This window comes from Mustela lutreola, chromosome 1, assembly GCF_030435805.1.
Source record: "Mustela lutreola isolate mMusLut2 chromosome 1, mMusLut2.pri, whole genome shotgun sequence".
In the NCBI taxonomy this organism is placed as follows: domain Eukaryota; kingdom Metazoa; phylum Chordata; class Mammalia; order Carnivora; family Mustelidae; genus Mustela; species Mustela lutreola.
Window position 1 is genome coordinate 55,831,811 of NC_081290.1, and position 21,427 is coordinate 55,853,237.

The 21,427-nt window shown below is 41.4% G+C and overlaps 1 long non-coding RNA gene across 1 annotated transcript in view; it reads right to left on the minus strand.

The window, feature by feature from the left end:
- Nucleotides 1–21,427, minus strand: part of LOC131825607 (uncharacterized) — a 126,753-nt gene that overhangs the window by 52,962 nt on the left and 52,364 nt on the right. Inside the window, exons 2-3 of the long non-coding RNA XR_009351287.1 lie at nt 7,439–7,566; nt 4,981–5,102 (exon numbers count right to left, since the gene is read on the minus strand). This is a non-coding gene — a long non-coding RNA (uncharacterized LOC131825607). The remainder of the gene's footprint in view (nt 1–4,980; nt 5,103–7,438; nt 7,567–21,427) is intronic.

Consider the following 21,427-nt stretch of genomic DNA (forward strand, 5'->3'; position numbering starts at 1 on the left):
AATTTGAATCCAGGATTTGGATGACAGATGCAATCTTTCTTCCTTCTTTCTTTCCTTTCTACCATTGTTTCTCTTCCCATTGCCCTTCCCACCATTTCATCTTGGATATTGAAATATTAAAAGAAGAATAAGAATTAGCTGAAAATTAAGAACACAAGAAACAGCAGGAGTTGGTGAGAATGTGGAGAAAGGGGAACACTCTTGCACAGTTGGTGGGAATGCAAACTGGTGCAGCCACTCTGGGAAACAGTATGGAGGTTCTTCAAGCTATTAAAAATAGAATTATCCTATGGTCCAGCAACTGCACGACTTGGTATTTACCCAAAGGATACAAAAATATAAATTCAAAAGGGTACATGTGCCCTGATGTTTATAGAAGCATTATTAACAGTAGTCAGTTATTGGAGAGAGTCCAAATGTCCATTGAATAATGAATGGATAAAGAAGATATAGCATATATATATAAATACACACACATATATGTATATATGTATCTACACAATGAATATTACTCAGCCACCAAAAAATTGAAATCTTGCCATTTTCAATGAATGATATAGATGGAGCTAGAGCTATTATGCTAAGCAAAATAAGTCAGTCAGAAAGACAAATATCGTATGATTTCACTAATATAAGGAATTTAAGAAACAAAACAAATGAACATACGGGAAGGTGGAAAGAAAAAAGGAGAGAGGGGAAACAAGACATAAGAGAGTTTTAACAATAGAGAACAAACTGAGGGTTGATGGAATCAGGTGGGTGGGGGAGGATCTAGGTGGGTAATGGGCATTAAGGAGGGAACTTGTTGTGATGAGCACTGGGTGTTATGAAAGTGATGAATCACTGAATTCTACTCCAGAAACTAGTATTGCACTGTAGTTTGCACTAGTTAATTAACTAGCATTTAAATTAAAAAGAAAAATGAAAAGGAATTAAACAACTGGAAAAGGGCATTTCAGTCCCTAAACCCACCCTCCAAAAAGTCAATATGAACAATCCACCCAGAAGTATCCAAATTTGCTCAAGAAACAATCCAGAGATGGCAGAAATTTTTCAAGTTCATATCCTTTTTTTTTTTTTTTTACATTTCCCCATTCTAATAGAATGTGCTTCCATCCTAGCTCTACTCATTCTAATCACCATGTTGAAGTTCCAGATCCAATAACACCTTTTCATACTTAACAAGTATTTTTCTGATTCCTTATTTTTGTCAAATTTACAATCTATGATGTGATGCCTCATAAATTTGAAAAGAGAGGAAATAAAATTGCCCTCTGAGAGCTCAAATACAAAATTAATAGCTTAAAAAAATCATGACAGAGATATCCAAAGTCTTTTTAAGGAGAAAGAATGAGAGCCATAAGCCACGTCTGCAACTTGAATGAACAGGTAGGCAATTGAGAAGATCCACGATGAAGCACGAAAGGGTCCCACAGAACACCAGAGAAGATTCTTCTCATAGCAGCCCACATTTTTGTCTTCAGAACTTGATGAGAAGATGATGGTACAGTGTCTTCTTTGGAACCAATCAGATAAACACTCTAATAGTTTGACAAACTCATTCTGTTCTAATCTGTGCTCACCTAGCATTTTGTAATTGGGGTATGGCTCCCTGAGCAGGTTGGCCTGCAGGAATTGGAAGGTATTGGCTATGCCAAAGAGGGCACTGTGGCCCAGTGGACATCATTCTCCGTGTGAATCAATACATTGTTGTCTGTATTAGAGAAGACTTGGAAGGGAATTCTCTGACTCTGAGTCCCTAAAACACTACCATGGGATGACTTCCTGCTCAGAAGCAGCAAGTGAGATCAGCAGACGGTGACATTGTTTAAAAAAAAAAAAAAATTATGTTCTCCTTTCCATAAGTAGACCAGTATCACAGAAGTACTGTACCTCCCACCCTTTTTTTTTTTTTCTTGGCTTGCTTAATCTTACATACTAGACTATACATTCCTTAGGTCCACAAATTGTATGTCTTTGAACCCTTTCTGCTGGTATACCACTGCCGGGTACCCCTCAGGTATTCCAAAGATCTTGTTTCTGTAGCTGGGTTATTTAAAGGTTCATTAGCAACATCTATAATAAGTCTCTTGAGTATGTTTCCCTTTCAACATTTAATGCAAAGTTGCTTCATACAGTTGGCACCTAATAAACGTTGCTGACTATGCCACTGAAGGATTAAGAGAAAAAAAACAAAAAACAAAACACCTTTTTTGAGATTCTGCACCTGTCTCTTTGGGCTAAGGTAATTACACAGGTAATTAAGGCAAAAAGAAGCTTGCTGTTTTCATTTGCACTGGACTACCAGGAGTCTAGGTCTGCAGTGATCAAATTCTCTAGTTGATGATTTAACTCTCTGTCTCCCCAACTTTTACAGACAAAATTGGAGCCGTGAGCCACTTTAAGGAGGCAAAAAGACTTAGAGGTACCATAATGGACAAGTATCAACTTTAGGAGGGAGAGAAGAATAGATATGTCATTTTTATCTTTAGAAACATGATCACCCTGCTCACTGCATTTTGGTAAGTGATGGGTAGACCCCTATGAAGATAATGATCAAAAAAGCTGAATGGAATTACAGAAAGAGGTTAAGAGCAGACTGTGGGAGACAGGTGTTTGATATTTGGTAAGATAAAATATGGTGCCCACTCCCTCCTGCCCCCCTTCCTCATTTATCTCTTAGGATGAGGTCTTATCTTGTGATCCTTGTTAGGGAAACCCTGTCTACTGGACACAGGGGAAAACTGAAACCCAAGAGAGCAGTGATGCTGTTGTGTTTTCCAGGGACACCTAAGGAAAGGCCCCTTTAGGCCCATGGGAGTGCGAGGGACAGGAAATGCAACATGAGCTGGTGATGAGGGTTCCTGGGATCCTGGTAAAGATGGGCCATTCTTGTGACAGAGGCTTCCTGTCCTCTTTTCCAGTGGCTCTGGGCACTTGTCCTATACAACCAGCAAACAAGACAGGCACTGACCTATGCATTTCTTTTCTTTTTGTCATTCACTAAGGAATTTATTAACTATTTTTATAGCATGCCTACACATGCATAGTTTAAATGCATGTGTATATATAAACACTATCGTACTAAACTTAGCATTACAATGACTTTGTTAAGATTGCATTAAAAAGTGTCAAATAACTGGTATAAAAAATAGAATTATATAGTTCTTCCAAATGCGATAGGTCCTCATATTAATTCTTTTACATGTTTCAAATAAGAATCCCTGCAAAAAAAATAAGTACAGGAATCTCAATTATTATTAAATGCTGCTGAGCATTATAAGGGTGATGGTTTTAATCATTCTTTTCTTTTCAATTTTTGATTGAGGAATAAGTTTTGCCCAACACTCGGCCCTGGGTTGCCTTCTCATGTCCCTGCCTGGAGTCAGCCAGTATCATTCGGTGGGGTCAGCAGGCAAAGTACAGATGCCATGCGTTATGAATAAACAAAACTCAGATTCAGGCTGAGAAATCATATGGAGGAAATGCAAGCTGTTCAGTGTTGCCTAAAAATCGGAGACAGGAAGTGGGGAGAATAGAGGGTGGGGATAGTTGGGGACTCTATCTGGAGGCACAAACTCAGACATCCTGAAGGTGGGACAGGGCTCCAAGGAGGGATGCAGAAGGGAGGGGTGAGGACTGTGGAGCACTCCTGCTCCTTCCAGGCACATCTTCGCTCCAGCTGAAGGCCACACCAGCATCTGTTGTCATTCTACTGACAATGACATGCACTGGTCAAGCACAGTTTCCTTTATTCTGTGTTATTACTGAGAAAACAAATTTTACTGAGAAAAAAAGACTGAGGCATGAAGAGCCTTCTCAAGATAAGCTAGAAACATTCACCTTTAAATGGAAATATTAAAATTATTAGGGTACTGTGGGCTGAAAAACACCTTCTCCATAGACTAGAGAATGGGTTTAAAGGCAACAAGCTGTGTCAACAAGGCAGGGCTGGGGCGTGGAGAGGGCTGCACCCAGAGCCTGAGGTATAAGGGGTGCTCGCTCTCAGGGCCCTGCAACTTCCAGTAGACAAAGACCTGAACCAGCTAGAAGAAAGCATCCAAAAGGGGATAGCAGGACTATCAGATCTCAGGGCATGACTGGATGGGGGATAATGCAGAAATAGAGGTATTCCTGGGCTCAGATCACATAATGTGGTGGCCTGGGGTTTGGGATGAGTTTTTCTACATTTGACATCTGGAATCTTCACTCACCCTCCCTGAGATCTGGTAAGGCTCTCCTGAACTCTTTGAGCCTCAATCTCTCCTGTAACCAAAGATGAGAATTTGCTCTCAAGTTGGTGTGGGTATCAAAGGAAAGAGAATCTTATAATCTGGAGGGAAGGAACATTTATAAGGATCCCACTAGGAGAGGGAGGTACTCCTAGAAATCTGGGTCTGGTGATTTCCAGTCCCTGAGAAACTTCTACCAAGTCAGGGTGCACCATGATCCTGGCCCTGACCCTTCCTGGCTGTGTGGCCCCGGATAAGTCATTTTACCTCTCTGGACTGATCTCCTTTTCCAAAATACAAGGATTCGTTTACATTTGAAAGGTTCTTTCTGACTCTTAAAAAAAAAAAAAAAAAAAAAAAAAAAAGTGTGTCTATGATTCCATAAACATAGAAGAAAAATTAGACTAAAATACTAAAAAATTAAGGAAAAAAAAACACAAAACCTTCCTTGTCTGAAATTTTCACGTCGTGTGGTACAAATGGACATTTCCTTGTCTGCCATAGATAGTCCCCTTGTCTTCTCAAATCTGGATAGTGCTCCATTGTAAGGAATGGGACTGAGTCTAAGGGGCTTGGTGGTGTTCTTTGGACTCTCAGCTAACCCTTTCTAGTAAAGACCTCCCCTGAAGATACCACAACCGTGGTCCTGTGTTTTGTGGGAGGAAATGTTCTCTTGAAAGCCTCTTTTAAAATGCAAACATTTAGCTGAAATTTTCCCTGACAGCAGCTCTTATTCTTATATTCTGACCTTTGGCGAGGCCGCCTCTCCCCACTTCTTCTTTCCCAGGACACCACGCGTGGCAGGCTGTAATTTGGCTTCTCCCGGAAGTGCTGGCTGGGCTTCCAGATTCGGCAAGAGCTCTGGCTTCTCTCTGCATTTCCAGAAAAGGAGGGAGTGATTCAAATCAGAGCCTCAAGATTAAGAGGTTTTATCTTTCTTCTGAGAGTTAAAGCTGAAGCCAAACGTTATGTAACAAAGCAGATATGTTCCTACAAAAACAATAGCAGTATTAAAAAAAAAAAAAAAACCTCACCAACAATAGCAGTTGCGAGAATTTATGGAGCAGGGTGGACAAAGCATTATTAGTAGCTGGCATTAGCATTTGTTTTAGGGGAGACTTGATACATTGAGGAAAATCCTTTGATTAACCTCTTGGGGAAGAAACCCTGGGGGCGTGGATGAGCAGAAGAAAACAAAGGAAAAAATGCCTTTGCATTCGCAAATGGAGGGAGAACTTGGGAAGTGGTAGATAGATGGAAAATTAATGTAGGGGGAGTGCAGGGCCAACTTGAGGTACTTGAGGACGTTTTTAACAACTAAGAGTAGTGATGGCCACAGCTAACATTTTCCGGGGTGCTTGGTAGCAGCAGAATCTACTGTCCTGTGGGGGCAGAATTCCTTCTTCCTTCCCCTGGCTTTACTGGGAGACCATACCCTGTTGTCACCTCTCTGTGGAGGTCTCACACTCGCCCCAGCAAAAGTAGCTACTCTCCTCTGGATTTGGTGATACCCAGCCTGCTGCTCCCTCGTCCATTTGTTTGTTTGCTCATTTGGAAAAACTTCTGCCCTCTGTCACACCTTTCAGCTGGCTCCTGTTCATCCACCTTGCAGGGAGAGGCGATCCCAGGGAGGGCTGGGGAGAGCAGTGTGCCACCAGATCTACACTGATGTTGTGCTTAAGAGCCCAAGGGCCTGGGTTCAAATCCCAGTTCCACCCTTATCCTGCCATGTGACCTTGGGCGAGCCATGTAACCTCCCCATCACTCAGTTCTCCTTTTTGTAAAGTGAAGGTAGTTCAAGTGCCTACCACATTGGGCTACTGGGAGAATTACAGCAGCACGACACACAAGGTCAGTGTAATAGTGGAATTAGCGGGTATCCATTTGCTCCCCTCCGACCTCTGGGCAGGAAAGCCAGAGCTCAGAAAAACATTTCCAGGTTTCAGGTGGGGTGGCATATCGAAATGCACAGCTCAGGAGCTGCAAGGAAGAAGCAAGGACCCACATCATGCTGACCACTTTCAAAAGGTTTGCTCTACACTTGTGACTTAAATACTGATTCAAGTTTATAGAGCTTTGATGTAAATGAAGATCCAAAATCAGACTTTGTATAGAACCAAAAGTTCCACCATGTTATTTTTTCTTGGTGTGGGAGGAATACTCCACTTTCAGGAAGATAGACTTTTCTAGTAGGCATTCACAGGGAAAGAGCCTAGGGTGGTGAGGAAAAGGAATCTGGAGGTAGATAGACACGTCGTAAGTGTTGTGTAGGAAATCACTGTGGTGGTCTCAAGTACAACACAAGGTAGGCTTTCCCGCCTGTCACAAAACAAGAAGGCTCATAGATCAAAGTAAGATACTTGAATCCATTTATTTGATCAATGTTAGAAAGTGCAAAATGCAATAGAAAATAGAAGGTACAGGTTAGCACGCTTAGGATAGGGTGCAAGTAGGCTAGATTCTGGGTTAGCCCGTTTTCCTATATATTTCTTTCCCCACCCATCCCCGCCCCTTCACAAGTCTTCCCCACTGTTAGTGCGATGTGGAGGGTTAGAACTGGGGTTGAGAGAGGGGCGTGGCAGAGGGGTGTCCCTTGCTCTATTGGAGAGACTCGGGGAAGGGAGCGAGCATGGCTGGCTGGCCTATCATCTGTTGAGCCCTACAGGTTTTATCCATATTTCTTGGGCAGAGCACACCCACAGCCAGAATGAAACCACAGTGGATATTAGGAATTGGAACAAGTGTGTGCGCACCGGGGTGTGGCCGGGGGGGGGGGGGGGGGAGACGGGGCGTGAATCACCAGCATACCGCTGGCACAGCGCACCTTATGACTGGGTTCTTCCATCCAGAAACACTCTCGTTTGTTCCATTCATTTCATTTACATTTAACATACCCGTACTCTAGCCGCTTTACCAACATGCCTCATGAGCTGCATGCTTCCGTACTTGGTTTCTATTTTTTAGCGCAAAAAAATTTTTTTTAATAAATTAAGCAAGCATACTTTACACTGGATGAGTCACTTAGGTTTTCCAAATCACAGAATGGATGAGAAGAGCCAATGAGGTAGACATAAAAGCATCAGCGAGAGAAAAATGCTGTACACACACCAGTTTTTAGACATCGTAACCGTGGACGCGACCTAGGACATCCAACAGAGCACTTTCTGAGCTACAGTTTTGCCATCTGTAAATGTGAATATTCATACCTGCCTCCCAGATCCTGGTGAGAAGTAAACCACATGGTTGTGGGAAAGCTCCCAAACCAATGGGTGGCACGGGAGAGGGGACAAGTGACCGCTGGCATCCATCTTGTCCTACTCTCCTTTTTTGTCACCTGCAATTACATCACAAGGTCAAAATGAAACAAAACCTTTCCCAATGTGGTTTTTTTAAAAAAGAAGCAAAACAGGGATCCCTGGGCAGCTCAGTGGGTGGAGAATCGAACTCTTGGTTTCGGTTTGGGGTCATGATCTTAAGGGTCCTGAGCCTGAGAGGGCAAGGGTCCACGCTCAGCAGGGAGCCTGCCGAAGATGTTCTCTCTCCCTCTCCGTTTGCCCCTACCCCCTCCTCACGTTCTCTCTCTAAAATAAATAAATAAATAAAATCTTCAGGTAAAATAAAAATAGAAATTAATAAAAAGAAGCAAAACCTCCAGTCTGACCCTACAGATTTGTTGAGCCCTTCCTGTGTCACTCAGGAAGATGGCAGCCTGTCAGCACTCCACCGTTGGACGGCAGCGGGAGGGTACATATCCATGTGCGTCCACTCCGCTCTGTCTTCCTATGCATCTGTGTATCTATGGATGTATCTCTCGCCTATCGTCCATCATCTATCTAGACATATCTTAGTTAAAATGCAAACATATTTCGTTGATATATTCAGCAAATATATTTTGAGCGTTGTATTACTTTGCTAGAGCTGCCATTACAAAAATGCCCCAGACTACTTGGTTGAATCAAGAGACATGTATTTTCTCACTATTTCGGAGGCTAGAAGTTTAAGATCAAGGTGTCAGCAGGCATGCTTCCTTCTGAGGTCTCTCTCCATAGTTCATAGGAAGCTGGCTACCCCCTGTGTTTTCACGTGGCCTTCCGTGGGCACGTGTCTGTGTCCTAACCTCTTCCTATAAGGACCAGTCAGATTATTTTAGGGCTGAGCCTAATGAGCTTAGTTTTCCCTAATTAACTCTTTAGAGATTATCTCCAGAGTCACCTTCTGAGATATTGGAGGTTTGGATTTCAATAGACCAATTTTTCAGGGGATGCTGTTCAGACCAATAACAAGCATCTGCTATGTACCAGACAACTGTCCCAAGGTGTTAGAGACATGGCAGTGAATGACGAAAGTGGGGAGAGGTGACTACTAATAATAATGAATGATCATAAGGGAGAGAGAAGGAGGGTTGCCTTCTTGGAAGTCTCCTTGACTGAGAGGAGAGGCCTTCGACAAGACAAGTCTTATACCTCTGAGCCCTGTGATCAGTAAGGTCAGTCCTGTGGCTTGCTTTCTTTTCTTTTCTTTTTTTTTTTTTTTAAAGATTTTATTTATTTATTTGACAGACAGATAGCCAAGTAGGCAGAGAGGCAGGCAGAGAGGGAGAGAGGGAAATGGGCTCCCTGCCAAGCAGACAGCCCGATGCGGGGGCTCAATCCCAGGACCCTGAGATCATGACCTGAGCCGAAAGCAGAGGCTTAACCCACTGAGCCACCCAGGCACCTCCTGCGGCTTGCTTTCTTACTGCCCCTCTTGCACCCTCTGGAGGGACTATAAGACCTTGTCTCTGCTTCCTGATAAAACTTCTTAAATATTATATATATTATATATTATATAATATATATATATTTAAATATATATGATGTGTGTGTATATATGTATGTATGTATATATTTGTGTGTATGTATATGTGTGTGTGTGTTTCTGTATGTCTTGTGTGTGTGTGTGTGTGTGTGTGTGTGTGTGTATGTATATATATATATATCTGACTCCCCTCCTGGCTGTGAGCTCTCTGAGAATAGATATGTTATCCTAGCCACGGATCATGGAGCTGGTCCAGAGCCTAGCACAGTGCCTGACATATAGAAGACGCTCAATAAATGTTTGATGAATAAATGAATAAAATGGGAGCAGGCTCTGCTCTGCAGTCTTTGCAGTCAGGGGCCTGTGGGATCAGGCTATGGGTGAGACAGAATTTTAATCAGTAGCAGAAAATTCAAGAATCTGAGACATCTAAAGGCTGCTTGTCTGACTTCCCTGCCATCAGCTGCAGGGGATCTGAAAGGCAAAGATGGATAAAAAAATTTTGTGGGCTGGTTAAAATAAAAATCTGAAGAGGGAAAGTTTTATTTTAGTTTTTAATTGTGAGGCTTTCTGCGAGAACTGTGCAAGGAGAGCTCTGCTTACCCACAAATGTAAGTCTGAAACTGTGGTTTGTCATTTCTTTAATCTTAAAAGTGCAAGGCAGGAGGTGTGCATGGTTGGGGAGAGGTAAGAATGGTATATTGGGAGATCATAAAAAGTACAATGTACTGAGTTCTCACATGCCTCGCACATTGCTCAACTTGTTACGTACATGATCCTATTTCATCCTCATGTCAACAGGCAAGTCTGAATGCTTTCGTTTCAAATATGGGAAAACTGCACAGAGGGTGGAAGAAACCCACTCCAGGACCCACAGCGTTCCCGTCTCAGTGCCAGGAGGAATCCCGGGCCCTCCTGACCTCCATGCCCCCGCTGTAGACCGCTCTGCTTAGATCATCTTTCTCCTAAGATATCTCAGTTGCCTTCTCTCAGCCCTTGATTACCCCAAATTCTGCTCCAGCACTATTGTACCCGAGCTGTGCACCGAGACTCTTCATTGCAGCCAAACTCTGGTGCTTAGGGATCCTGAGTCAAACCAACAAACCTTGAAGCTCAGCTGTGGAGCTAACAAGTAATTTTCTTTCTTTCTTTCTTTCTTTCTTTCTTTCTTTCTTTCTTTCTTTCTTTCTTTCTTTCTTCTTTCTTTCTTTCTTTCTTTCTTTTCCTTCCTTCCTTGCTTTCTTTTTTTTTTTTTCCCAGTTTTTATCTTTGCAGAACTTGGTTTTCAGTATTGAAGGAAAAAACCAAAACAATTAACTCTCAAGAAACCATATCATCATATATTGCTCTGTGAAAGGTCAATGTGTGAATCCTTTTTGGAAGGTATGGTCCCCCTCTCTGTCAGTTTGGGCAGCTATAACAAAAGGCCACAGATTGGGTGGCTCAGACAACAGACATTTCTTTCTAACAGTTCTGAAGACTGAAAAGTCCAAGATCAAGGTCCTGCATGATTTGGTTCCTGGTGACAACTTTCTTGCAGAAGGCTGCCTTTTTTTTTTTTTTTTTTAAGATTTTATTTATTATTTGGTAGAGAGACACACAGTGAGAGAGGGAACACAAGAAGGGGGAATGTGAGAGGCAGAAGCAGGCATCCCGCCGAGCAGGGAGCCAGATGCGGGGCTTGATCCAAGTACCCTGAGATCATGACCCGACTGAAGGCAGACACCTAACAACTGAGCCACCCAGGCACCCCAGAAGGCTGCTTTCTTGCAGACTGATCATCCTCACAGGATGGAAAGAGATTTGGGGTCTCTCTTCCTTGTTCATGAGGACATTCATTGCATCATGGGAGCCCCACTCACATGACCTCATCTCAACCTATCTACCCCCAGAGGACCTGCCTCCAAATGGCATCACAATGGAGATTAGGACTTCAAAGGACCAATCTTGGAGAGACACAAATATTCAGTCCACAACAGTTCCCTCAGCTCATTTTAGTTAACTTAATCTGGGTCTTTGCTTACTGAAACAAAACAAAAAACAAACAAACAAAATCTGTCTTGATCCACAGAAAGTTCATCAAGGTGAACAAGAGATTGGATCTGTGCCTGAGGCTAAAAAAGATTTTGATGGGTTTGTGATCTGATAGGAGGAAATACCCATGAATTTTGTAGCTCAGTTTCCTGAAAGGTTTCAACTGTATACTGAATGCCTACTTCTCCTTGAGCAGCCTGATCTGTACTGATACCACCTCCAGAGCATCTTTCTTCTTCCACATTATTTGTGTTGTGAGGTGAAAAAATAAATATTTGATGGAAGAGACTCATTTACCCAAGTTAGGATGCCTAAAGTGATTTCTCTTCTTGATACACTGCTTGGCATCCTAGTGAATGTAATCACTTGGAGTGTTTATGAAGGTTGAAGTGCCCATCTGTAAAAATATGCCCAACTCTGTCCTTCTATATGTGTATGCTAACTATGTGCAATATTACCAATAAGAGAATATCATATTTAAAATAAGGACATGTAGGGGTGCCTAGGTGGCTCAGTTGGTTAAACATCAGACTCTTGTTTTCCACTCAGCTCATGATTTCAGGGTCCTGGGATGGCACCCCAAGTCAGACTCTGTGGTGAGCAGTGAGTCTGCTTGAGGATTCTCTCTCTCTCTCTCTCTCTCTCCCTCTCCACCCGTACCTCGCGCCCATGCATGCTCCTCCCCCCCTCAATAAATAAGTAAAACCTTAAAAAATAAAGTAAGAACAAGCCAAGGGCAGTTCTAATTTGAAATACAGGACTATTTTCTGGGCAGAGATGGATAAAAGGGGTTTATTCCTTTGGTAATTATTTTTCACTTGTCTTAACATTTTACTTTGTTCACAGACATTTTCTTCCTAGTCTCATCCTCCCAAGACCATACCCTGTGCTCCTTCGACAAATCCTATATGATGTGCGTGTGTCATGAAGGGTAACCTTAGCAGGAAAATTGTGAGAGGGAGCTGTACACACACAGTAGAGCTACAGCCCCTTGTAAGTTTTAAATAGCACTGAATGCTAGATACTGGTCGCTCAGCCCTCAGCCAAGATACTAGGATCAAATTGTTTGCTTTGGAATTCAGAATTATTGAAGTTTTAGAAAGGTAACTCAGTGTGTATACATTGGATATGCTCCATGATCCTCCCAGGAGAAACGATGGGAGGCCCTTGGTATTCTAGCCTTATTATTCCTGCAGGAAAATATATCAGTAAACACAACAAATGAGATAAAGATCATCAATTAACTGTTAGGTTTTGTAGCATAAATTAATTTTGAAGAAAACTTTCCATTTTGGGGTATTTTGGATTTCAGAATTCCAAAGGAGGGATTGGGAAGCTATAAGGTGTAGTTAAAAGAGGGTACAGTTTTTGTAATCTCATTTTCAAGCCATTGGCTGTCTTGGAAAAGAAAATCCTCTGGAGAAATCTGGAGGAAAGTCTTTCTGAGACTTCTCCCCACCATAACGCGCCTCAATGAAGCACATGGGAATCTGTGCGATTTAGATTCCGTGTCAGAGAACTCTCTCCCCTCTGCACCCCTGCCCCCTACCATGCCTCACCCTGTTTCCTTCCTTAGTTTGGAATCATAGTGATTTCAGAGTCTGTGTGGGTACCGTGGTGGGGGGCAGGGAGGAGAGGGGCCAATGAGTGGGTTTTCTATTTTGTTTTGTTTTGGGCTTATTGTTCTTTATTCCTTTTACAGAAGCCATATAAATTCGTGGAAAAATCAGATCCAAAAACAAGAAAAAGGGTTTTAAGTTCCTGACCACCCAAAGATATTGTCAACAACTTGCAATGTATCTTTCCAAATTTTTATTTTTCTAAGTGTTTAATGGTCTTTTTCAGCAAAATGAATAAATACTATGTACAATTCTGTAACAGAGGATGCTTAGGGAAGGCAACATTGTACACATGTGGTATCTATTTTCAGCAGGCAGAAATGAAGAACAGAAACATCTGTAATCCCACTGCTAATCTTTTGGGATGGGGTTTAAAAAAAAAAAAAAGTCTTACATTTTGTTTAGGCTTTGTGTCAACTTCTTGTGCTTGAGAACCCCACTCAGAACCTAAGCCTGGAGCTGCGGTGACCGGATCTTTGTCTTCTTTATAATGCAACATGCAGACTGAGGCACAGAGAAGATCGCGGCATGTTAGAGCTGGAAGGAAATGTAGAAGTGAGGCTGAATGGGCAACCCTCTCATTTACCAAAAACCCAGGGACTGTGCGTAGCCCATTGTCAGCAATGTTGGGTTCCGATGCCTGGGTTCCATGCCAGCTACTCCCCTGGACAAATCACTTTCCTGCTCTGAGCTTCAGCTTCATGAACTGAAATGGGGTCATACTTGTGCCTACTTCCTACGGCAACCTAAGGATGAAGTTAGCTGACTCACTTGGAGGGTGAAGCATAGAGCAATGGGTTTAGCTCTGCCTGCTGGTGACAGAACTGGAAGGGGGATCCGGACCTCTTTACTCCCAGCCCTGGGCTCTTTCCCTGACATCATCCTAGAAGCCTGGGGAGCAGCGTGTGAGGGATGAGCTTTTGGAACCATGAGGTGGTAGGAAGGAGTGAAGACCACGAGAGAGCAGGCTGGTTATACTCACCCTCTCTCTTCTTTTAGAATAATCATTGCTGGGGCGAGAAGCTGTGAGAACAATCTTCCTTCTATAACTGAAGCTTGAACTGTAAGCGGAAGGTCATGTACCTCATGACTGTCTCAACAGAAGAATAGAGAGGGGCATGGCTGGGGATGCAAGGGAATATGGACTATGATTCTAGAAGGGAGTCATTATGGAGGGTCTGAGGACATCCATAAGGCAGAAACCTGCCCTGAGAAAACAGTCTTCCTGCCTAAATATGCGTAGGCTTTTTTTTTTTTTAAGATTTTATTTATTTATTTGACACACACAGAGTAAGACAGCGTAAGCAGAGGGAGCAGCAGGCAGAGGGAGAAGGAGAAGCAGGCTCCCCACTGAGCAGGGAGCTCCATGCAGGGCTGTACCCCAGGGCTTCAGGAATCATGACCTGAGCCCAAGGCAGACGCTTAACTGACTGAGCCACCCAGGTGCCCTTGGTGAGACTTTTTATGAAATTAAATGAAATCTGAAAAGCATGGTCACATGCTAGGCAATATATAGATTTCCTCATTAGTGCATGAACACTGAAGTTTAATATCAACTTGCTACTTGAAAGATGTAAAAAGACAATAAAATTTGGCTTAAGCTTGATTACTAAAGAAGTAGACATGGCACATTAACACAGATATGTCTGGCTGGAGGAAATATTAACTGCCCTTGTGTGGCTTGAAACACCCAGGCAAACATAAACACACACACACACACACACACACACACCCCTATGTGTGTGCCCATATATACACATCCATACACACCCGTGCATGTGCACACACCCACCCACCCATGCACACGCACACACAAACACTGCACAGCTATGCATGTGCGCACACACCCACGCACGTACACACAAACCCATGCACACATACCCGTGCACATGCACACATATACATACCCAACACAAACCCATGCACACATACCCGTGAACATGCACACATATACACACCCAACACAAACCCATGCACACATACCGGTGCACATGCACACATATACACACCCATACGTATGCACGCACACTTGCATGTACACACACATACACACACACTCACACATATTCTCTTAAAATTTCTTGGTGACCTGATGGATTAGCAAATTCATGGTGAGCTCATGATATATGATTTGCTAATCATATGAAATCCCTTTTCTTTGCTGAAAATCCTTCTGCTGTAAGATCCATCATCTTATATCTATTATTATTTTAAAATGAGGTTGTCACAAAAGAGAAGCCACGTTTGTAACAACCAGCCCTGTCTTCTAATCATATTTACGATTAGGTTTCAGGAAATCTTAAATGTTCTTTTAGCTGGGAGGATTCAAAGCACCCAAGCCTCTTGGAAGACTGTGATATATAACCTTAATTTACTTAAAAGAAAACCCTAATAGGGTCCAATAATTTGTGGCCTGATACTAATTTTTATGCAACACTAGGATGGCCATTCATCCTTTTCCCCAGGGAAGTTCTGGGGGGAAGGTGCAATGCCCTCTAAATCACAAATGGAATTAGCCTGCAAGCTGGAATGGTATTTTTGAAAGAAGAAAAAAAAAATTCCACACCATTTCTCTTCATTGCCGTCGTTGTTCAGAGGAGCTTGCTTGGTGATCCCAGGGGAGGAGAGAAAAGAATTTGGGGTTTAAATATAGTTTGGCATCAGTAAAAAGAGCAAAAGGAATCCAAGACTCAACTTTGGTTTATTAAAGAATTGGGGAGGAGCTGGAAACAGAGGAAAGAAGGGAGAGGCTGAACTTATTTACCTATTTGAATAAACGCCATCCACATTTAAAGAATCAAACCTGTTTTATCCCCTTTGCAGAAATTAATCCACTAGGGCCTTCAGAAATTCCCTCCTTAAGGGTGTTTTCTTGATATATTTGGAGTGGGTGATGGTGCAAATGGATAATTTATGAGAAAAACCCCCAAATGGAAAATAGGAAAACCCGGACCAGGCACCTTAACAGTGTCTCAAACTTCCGTGAATCAAATCTGAAATGGATATAGGAAAATATCTCCTTTACCCTCTGAAAGAATGAATGCACACACAAACCTACTTCCTCCCATTAAGGCCAAATTTCAGGTCCTTTCAAATCCGAGCTAGGAACCCAGCCCCACGCCCCGTGTGCGCCTGCGCTGTTGTTTTAAATGCCCCAGTGTGCTTCCAGGAGCTGGGTTCATGCCTGCCTTTTGGAAACGTGCACACACATCTAATCCAGCACTACAAAGCTGCCTGAGCCCTACCCCCAGGAGGCTCTGAGCTCCTGGCAGAATCTCAGCTTCTCGGAATAAGATGGAAATTTATTAGGAGGAAATTATTCCGGTGTCTTCAGAAATACAACATTCCTGATAAAAATCTTGCTCCTGACAGCAGACTAACAAGATACATTTGTTAGCGGTTTCTGTTCCTGGGAATTCGTGGTGAATGCGCTGCCCTTTTATTGCACCGTTTGAGGGCGATGCACGCAGTGACAGGCGCAATTCAAGCTTTTCATTTCGCAAACACTGGAGTCGGATGTTATGTGCCATGCGCTCTAGCGAAGGCGCTCTACAGGCCTTGCGCTCTTTGGAGCAAGGCAGTGTGGTGAAGCATGTTCAATTCCTCAGCACCGTTTACTGAGCACGTACTACGTGCTGGCAGCTGTATAATTGGCAGGCATTACAGGGTGGCCTAGTTCCCAGAACAGGTCATTTATTTATCAGTCCTGGACAAGTCACCCCGTTTTTTTATCTCAGTTTCCATTTTTGTCAAATGAGGACTGGAGTAACTATGTCGTGTGTGTATTAAATGAGATTTGTAAAGTATTTTATACAGTGCCTGGCACATAGGTAGATACATAATTGAAGGTGCAGAATAAATAATTACTATTTAAGGTTTATTGTTAAGATATAGCTTTTGCATCAGAGAACTCATAACCTGACAGAAAAACAGATAGCTTCAGGTATTGGAAATCAGGCCACAGGGCCTTTGCATAGGCTGTCCCTAACTCATATAAGCCTCAAACTCATAAAGAAGCGTGTATGCACTTTACTCACCTCCTAGAAAGCCTCTTAGAAAGCTGAGCTTATTTATTTCAGAAACTGTTGTTACAAGTTAGTTTTCCGATTTCCTAATTGTATATCAGAAGCTGCAATTAAGAAAGGCTAGAGCTTGCTTCAAGAAGACACAGAAGCAGCTGCAATAGAGGTGTCCTAGTCATCTAGAGAGCAAGGAAAGAGAGCAGTTATAGTAATCCGGCCAAAGAGTTCAGACACCAGAGATGTCTGGGAGTTGGGGTAGAAATTGATACAGTCTATATTATACCTCGGTACATTAACCACATTTAAATACATGGATGTTACCTTACATAGTTACTTATGACCTTTAGATACCAAAAGAAGAAGAAGAAGAGGAAGAGGAAGGAGGAGGAGGAAGAAGAAGAGGTAGATGGAGAAGGAGAAGGAGAAGGCTTAAATCTGTTCAGGGTGTTTTGTTGAAGAAAACTGGGAATATATGATTTTCCAAGAAAAACTTCTGGCAAATGATAAGATGTTGAACTTTTGGCACTTTAAAAGGAAGCTTCACTATCTGGACAATCGGCTGATACACTTTTCTCGTTATCCACTCTGCTAGAGAGGTAAAATCTCCCAGCATTTGAGGCAGAGATAGATCCCCGATTTAAGTAGAGTTTATCACATTGTATTTTTCTGTTCTTTTCTTTTCTTGTTTTTTTGAATGGACACATTGATTTATTAGTGAGTAAATAACCTACTATATTGAGTCTAAATTATTTTAATTGGTTTTCAAAATACTGGACTAACTATCCTCTTCCAAATATATCTTTTCTTCCACAGCACAGTGCATAATTGCAAGGAAGAGAAAGGATGTGTGTTTCTACTAAGCTATAGTTAACAGAGCCTTCTAAAGACTTCCTGTAAATCTCAGACATAGTTACTGCATTTTTCAGGATCATGTGTTGGTTTTCCGTTCTTGCTGTAACAGCAGAACACAAACGTCATGGCTCAAAACAACACAGATTTTTTGTCTTATACTTCTGGAAGTCAGAAGTCTCAAATCCATTTTATCAGGTAAAAGTCAAGATGTTGGCTGGGCTGTTTCCTTCTGAAGGTTCTGAGGGGAGGATCGGTTTCCTTGCCCTTCCCCAGATTCCAGGGCCTTCTGCTTTCCTTGGCTCCTGGCCTCTCCATCCATCTTCAAAGCCAGCAGCAGGTGTCATCACCTTTCACTATCTCTCCTGCTTTCTTCCATTGTCACATGATCTTTGCCTTTTCTGTAGTCAAATCTGCCTCTGCCTCCCTCTTATAAGGACACTTGTGATGACATTTAGGATCCATCCAGAAAATCCAGAATAATCTCTCCATCTCCAGAGCCTCAACTTAATCATATCTGCAAAGTCCCTTTGTCATGTAAAATGATATTGCCATAGTCCCAGGGATTAAGACTTGGGTCTCTCCGGGGACCCTTATTTGGCCCTACTTCTAATCATAAAGAAGCATTCGTTGGGGGGAGACTTTTCCTCCCCTGATCTGACTTCCCTGTATCACCTTGATCTCCCTCTGACTTCCACCACCTCTCTATTCTAGCTGAGAAGGGACTTAATCTGATGGGCAAGTATGACAAGAGAAAGAGTCATCTTTATATCAGCCTGGCCCCTGAAATAAACTTAGCCCTAAAGGCTGTGTCCCAAGTTTGGGGGTTGGGGTTGAGGGAGGCTGGAATCTCTTATATGAACTTCATTAGTAATGATAATATCATTCATGGTCCTAGTTTCATTGCTATTTTGTCATGTATCACAATTGATATCAGCCTCAGGGAAGAAGATGAGTCCTTTGTTCGGGAGAGCCCCTACAATAACACATGTTTCTTATTAAGATGAAAATAATACATATTTCATTAAATAGACTTCATAATCATGGTTATCTGTTCATCTCTCTCTCTCTCTCTCTCTCTCTCTCTATATATATATATATATATATATATATGTGCTTCATACTTGTCAACAGAGGCACCCCACTGTGTACATGTACCCTGGTTTATTACATGAACCACCTGATCTGCTAAGATGCACCCAAGTGTCTACTATTATAAACAATAGTACAATCGCTTTGCTTTCACAGTTCCCAAGGAAATTTGTTAAATTGTTTAACTTCTCTAAAAAAACAGTTTTCTCAACTGTAAAATGGGGATAATAGAAGTATCTCCCTCTAAGTATTTTTTCTCTTTTTTTGGAACTAAAGCAGTTAATGAGTATAAAATGCTTATCACTGGTAGATAGCTCTATCAATAGCTAGTAATTACTACTGTTTCATTTTTTTTTAATGTTTTATTTATTTGAGAGAGAGAGAGCAAGAGAGCACAAATAGGGGTAAAGGGTGAGGGAGAAGCAGACTCCTTGCTGAGCAGGGAGCCAATGTGGGACTCAATCCCAGAACCCATGGAATCATGACCTGAGCCAAAGACAGACGCTTAACCTACTGAGCCACCAGACGGCCCCTGTTGTTTCATTACTATTTTCGTTATTACTACCAGGCATCTTTTCACACTGTCTTTATTGACTCTTTTGGATAATTTCTGAGAAGTGAAATTACTGGATCAAAGAGTATGCACATTGAAATTTGGATTCATATTGTCAAATCTCCCTCTTTGGTATTTGAAAATACTAAGGTATTTGGTATGTGAAACTGTGTTTTTGAAACTGTGTTTCCATGCCCCTTCATCAATATTAGGTAATATTCAATCTTTTGAATATATAACACTCTTTTTAGGAACATGGCCTTTTTTATTTATTCACTTAGGATTTGCATTTTTTAAGAAACTGAATCTCTTTTCTTATTGATCTATAGAAGCTCTTTACATATTAGATTTTTCTTACTGTTTTTAGTTCATCTATTTTTACAAATATTTTCTCACACTTTTTCTTTAGTCATCAAACCTTATTAATATTATATTTTCAATACTTCTAAGGCATTAACACTTTATAATGGCACATTCCTAAAAATTCTATGGTAATAAGAATATTCAAAATAATATTTTAAGAACCAGTAAGTAATTCAAGTAAATGTTGAGTTACTACACCTCCAGGAGTAGGTGCATATAGTCTTTTCTCATTCATAAAAGATAAAAAATAAGTTAGTGGATAGATTGTCTTAATTTTTCGTATTCTCCTTTAACTCATTAACCTATTGCCTAGTGAGAACTAGTAAACAACAAAATTAATGAAGGATAGCATACTAAAGAGTACATTTGGAAATAGTCACGCTTAGGTAATTATTCTTTTTTCATAGATATACGCACTTATTGGAATGTTTTTACTTGGGATATTTACTTGAAATCTATATCTCTCTATATCTATCTAGTTAGCTGTCCTTATACCTCTTATATCCTTTTTAATATTCATATACAAATTTATTCAGTTAGCATTCATTGAGTTTATAAAACTAGGCCCATTTTTGTAACATATTGTTTTTCAGAGTGTAGTGGGTTGAATTGAGCCCTGGATTTCCCAATATTTTCTGCCACAAATACCCTCCTTTCCCTTGTTCTTTCATGGTGTGTCATTTCCCTGCCCTCCTCACCCGACCGCATTATAGGATTTCATTACTTGCTGCATGCATCAGAGTCTTTCCAAGGAGACAGCAAACCTTTTGAGGGCAAGTGAATATCCTACTCATCAAAGCATCTCTGCAAATCCTAGGACAGTGATTTGTTCATGTGAAAGGCTCATTAAGAGTGTTCTCATTGGAGGGATGCCTGACTGGCTCAGTCGGAGGAGTGTGAAACTCTTGATCTCAAGGTTCTGAGTTCAATCCTAACATGGGATGTAGAGATCACTTAAATAAATAAAATAAAATAAGCTTTAAAAAAAATGTTCTCATTGAGTAAGCTGAAGATTAGGGGTCAGGTTCTGGTGTTAGCTGTGTGTTTCTTCAAAAGGAAATAATACTCAATATCCTGATCTGTGAAATAAATGGCTCAGATAGAGGACAGATGGGCCAATGGTGTCATTTGTCCTGCCAAAGCTGATGATGTGTAGTGGCTTCTTGGAGTGAAAGACGCAGCACAGAAACACACTGGCAGAGAAAGAAAAGGCCATTATTGAGTACCACTGTCTGCCGTGGGGAGAGCCGACAGAAACACCATGCCACGGTTCCTTCTCCAGTGGGCTAGAACAACCCTATGGTTCTTTCTACCTGGACAATTCTATATCCCACATGATCTGTTTATTAATCACCCAGTTCCTTTCCTTTTATTTGAAACATTCTGAGCATATAGCATTATTCAAATTTGAAGTAGCTTTTTTCCCTCCTTACTATTCTGAAACTCAGAGGGATTTACAGCCTGTGGAAAGTTGCCCATTTAAAGCCAGTGACACCAGATGGTCCCCAACCAAATATATAATTACTTCTGACTTGAGCTAACAAACCAAGCAATGAACTCATGAAAAGGTAATCGCGAGGCATTTGTGATTTTGACAATTTCAAAAATGACTTTGGTTTTTTTAGCAAATGAATAACTTTGGAATTTTCTTCAATAAAATGGGGGATATACTTTTGGTTGTAGACTCAAAATGCATATAATCTAAAAGAATATTTTAAAACCCATAAATCTACCACCTCAAGATAACTGCTATTAAGCATTCATGCTGCCATTTCAGACTTTTTTTCTACCGTTAAATGTTACATATAAGTAAATATAGGTTTTTGAAACAAAACCAGAATCATAGCATATATTCTATTTCATAAT